The 3,585-nt window shown below is 56.0% G+C and overlaps 1 pseudogene; it reads right to left on the bottom strand.

The window, feature by feature from the left end:
• The window catches only part of LOC101654722, a 3,370-nt pseudogene extending 3,083 nt beyond the window's left edge, over window positions 1–287 (bottom strand).
• Between the last annotated feature and the right edge of the window lie 3,298 nt (window positions 288–3,585).

The raw sequence follows: 3,585 nt of genomic DNA, 5'->3' as shown, positions 1-3,585 counted from the left end.
AGGGCGGGGAAAAATGAGGACCTAATGTCGGGGGCTTAAGTGGAGAGGAAATGATTTGAGAATGATGAGGGCAATGAATGTACAAATGCGTTTTACACAACTGATGTATGTATGGATTGTGATAAGAGTTGTATGAGCCCCTAATAAAATGATTTTTTTAAAAAGAAGGATAAGGTGTTGGGGTTCTCGAAGTCCACGCAGTCTGGGGTCCGGCCGACCGCGACTGGCAGGTGATCCCGGAGGTCTTGGAAGTGCTTCTCTGCGAACATGTGCGTCTCCTTGTCCATCCCGGTCACCCGAATTCCGCATCCGTAAAATGGGGGCAACAGTTGCTGCCAACACAGTTGCTGGTGGAGGAGGAAGGCCCCTGGGACAGTCTCCGCCAGGGTCAGGGGACTCAAATTCGGCCTCAGTCTTTCAGTTTCTTACTCTACATCGGGATTTGAAAAATAAAAGACATGCTAAAAACGTCTTTTTTTGGCATAAAAGACGCGGGCAGAGCCGTGGCGCCGGCCAAAATGGAGGCGTAGGGTACCAACCCACACCAACTGGGGTCAGATGAGTGCCGCCATTGGAGCAGAACTCAGAGGTGGCGTGGGGCGCGTTGCCATGGGACCCTACAGGTTGTACGCCGTGCTGAGCGTATCGAGGTTGTAAATCTTTGCAGGAGTAGAAAGCCTCATCTTTCTCCCACAGAGCAGCTGGTGGTTTTGAACTAGTGATCATGCAGTTAGCAACCCAACCCACTACACCACCAGGGCACCCCAAAACCAGTTAGCTACTTGAAATGCCAACATTGGGGACTCATTCTTCTTTACACTTCTCCCTGGAGGGCTGGGTCTACTCCCAATGTCTAATCTTGTTCACCAAGCCTTCCCTGAGCACTAGTTCAGGCGACCTCATGGCCAACGCCCTGGGACACTTTCAAAGGTTGCATCTCTAGCCTTGACTCATGACCAGGGATGTGCCCTAGAGCTCTCTCCCCGACTTGCCGGTCCATGTCCAGAATTGCTGATTGATGGGCACAACACCTGCCATCTTCAAAACCCACATTTCCATCTGTCCCCTAGAAAGCTCCCCTCAATGGCCTTTGGCCCCTTAAACTCCACTTCCCCCACAGCGAGCTCACCAGCTTCCTGCATCGACCCCACACCCACACCCCCAGGCCCAGCCCTCCAGGCCACACCCCCAGAGCACAGCTTTCAGAAGCCAAAGGCAGGTCTGTCTCTTTCCACCAGTGCAACCCCATGAGTCTTATCAATGCGGCCCCCGAAAATGAGCAACCACCAGGCTTGGAAGTAAAGGCTCCCACCGATACCTGTTCACCGAGGTGCCTCGCTGCATGATTCACCACAGTCAGAAGGTAGAAACAACCCACCTGTCCATCAACAGCTGGGCAGATCTATGTGTACAACAGACTACTGCTGAGCCATGAAGAGAAATGTCGTCCTTACAGACGAACCTCGAAAGCACGATGCTGCGTGAAACAGGTTGGTACAGGCGGAGCCATATGGCACGGCGCCCCGGGCAAGAAGAGGCTGAAGGAGAAGGACACGTGAGCTGTCTGGGGGGCGAGGGGAGGAGCAAAGGGGAGTACCTGGTGAGGCAGACCGAGTTCCTGTTTGGGAAATGGGTGATGGGAACGGTGGCAGGTGGGGGGTGTAATTCAGCTCACTGAACTGCACGTGTTTACATGGTTAAAGATGTTTTCTATATGTTTGACCACAGTAAAATGGCATTTGAACAAGAAATAAATACACTCGCGTTGTCTTTCTGCCCCCTCCCGAGAGCCCAGATAAGGATGAGGTGAGTGCCAACGCTGAGGGTTCCCCCTTAAATGCTGGGCCCTGGGCTCCTGACTGCACTCTGGCCCTGGGCCTTCCTTCCCACCAAATGAGGCTGCTTAGCTCGTCTAGAGCTACAGCTCTGACCTGGTCTCCGCCCCAAGCATCCTCTCCCCTACCACGAGATTCAACTTCCCCAGCCCCAGCGTCGGCCTCATCGCCTGCTGCTCAAGGGCCAGGGCCACCCCGGCACCAGTTGAGTTAGACATATGCTCTGCGACAGCAGCTGTGTCGTGGGACTCTTGGCAAACGGAGGCAGGTTCTGGATTACAGATGGCGGCCAGCCCCAGCTGACCTTGCACGGGCATGTCCGCCACAACCAGCTTCTTCTGTCTGAAACCGCCCTGCCAACGGCTTCCAGCTCCGGGGCAGGTGCTGGGCCCCTCTTGACAGAGAGCTGGCATCTGCTTGGGCCGTGAATGACTCCCTGACCTGGAGAGACAGCACGAGTGGCTATGCCATGACCTGGCACAAAGGCACTAAGAAGAGACGGGCATCAAAACGCAGGCACAAGAAAGCGAACCGAGAGGCCGCTCCCTCCAGCTGCTGGGTCTTGATGCCCTCGGGAAGCCAGTCGGTCTGTTTGCCATGAATCCCATGGTGGTTCCCCTTGTTGACTCTCCATAAGCGGTTCCTCACGGCAGAAGACCCTCAATGATTTCGGTGGCTGCACCGGTGGGCTCACGCATGGCAACCACTGGGAGGGGGTGGCAACCCTGGGGAAGGTCTTCATCCTTCTGCGCACGGGGTTGCTGCGCGTCGGGAAAGACTCCAGCCTCTTTGTGTGCCACGAGCAGCTCTTGTGAGCTGGCATGAGTGGATCACCGAGTCGTAAAAGTCTGCACGACCACCCTGCTTGGGACCGCGGCCGCAGTCGCAGAAACCCCTCTGCTGCCATTGCTGGGCTGTTCTTACAAAGAGACCAGGAAGCTCGGCGACGAGGACTGCCTGGAAGGAGCCTGCAGAAGCCAGTTAGTCAGTCTCTTCCCCTCTCCCCCTGCAGGCCACGAGCTCATTGAGTCGAGCCTGCTCACCTCCCTCCCGCCTCCCTGCGGCAGTCGCCCACAGAGACGAGCACTCCCTTCTCAGGACCTGACTGACCCCATGGGGGTCCAGTAGCCAATCAGGCAAGAACCAGGGACCAGCCCACGAGACAGGCGTGTGGCTGCTGGGCTCATGACGTCTAACCATTGCCCCAAGTCATGACTGAGTCCTCCGAGTTGAGAAGGGAACCAGAAGCCATGGTTCTGCCTTTCCTGACCCGCTAAGCCAGGCTGGTGCTGGGCGAGGAAGGCTGGATCCCACCAAGACCCAGGCCAGGAGGCAGCGGTGGGGAGAGGCCTGGGGACCCTTAACCAACCAACTCCTGCCACACGGCCCTGGGCTTGGCTGTGACACTCACACACCCATGGGAAGAGGGGCAGCTGATGCTTCCATGGGGTTCCAAAAAGCCGGAGACATCTCACACCCACAAATAATCATCATGATTTTCTGTAATTATTATTTGTGTATTTTGCATAATTGTCATAATTATTATCATCAGCTCATCAGCCTCCGATCCCAGCTTGCTCTCCTCGCGTCCTCGGCCTGAAATCTGATCACGTGGGGGTACCCTTCCCTGCCTCTGACTTCCTCCCCAGAGCTGGGTCTCAGAACTTCCGTCAGAACATTCCCAGGCTGCCATGCTCACTCTGTGCTGGGCCCGTGCTGGGAGCTGAGTGAGCAACAGAGAGAGCCTCTG

Source organism: Echinops telfairi, unplaced genomic scaffold, assembly GCF_000313985.2.
Source record: "Echinops telfairi isolate 266 unplaced genomic scaffold, ASM31398v2 ScPeMD7_7457;HRSCAF=8495, whole genome shotgun sequence".
NCBI lineage: Eukaryota > Metazoa > Chordata > Mammalia > Afrosoricida > Tenrecidae > Echinops > Echinops telfairi.
The sequence above is the reverse complement of the archived record's forward strand: the minus strand, read 5'-3'. Positions and strand labels throughout refer to the sequence as shown.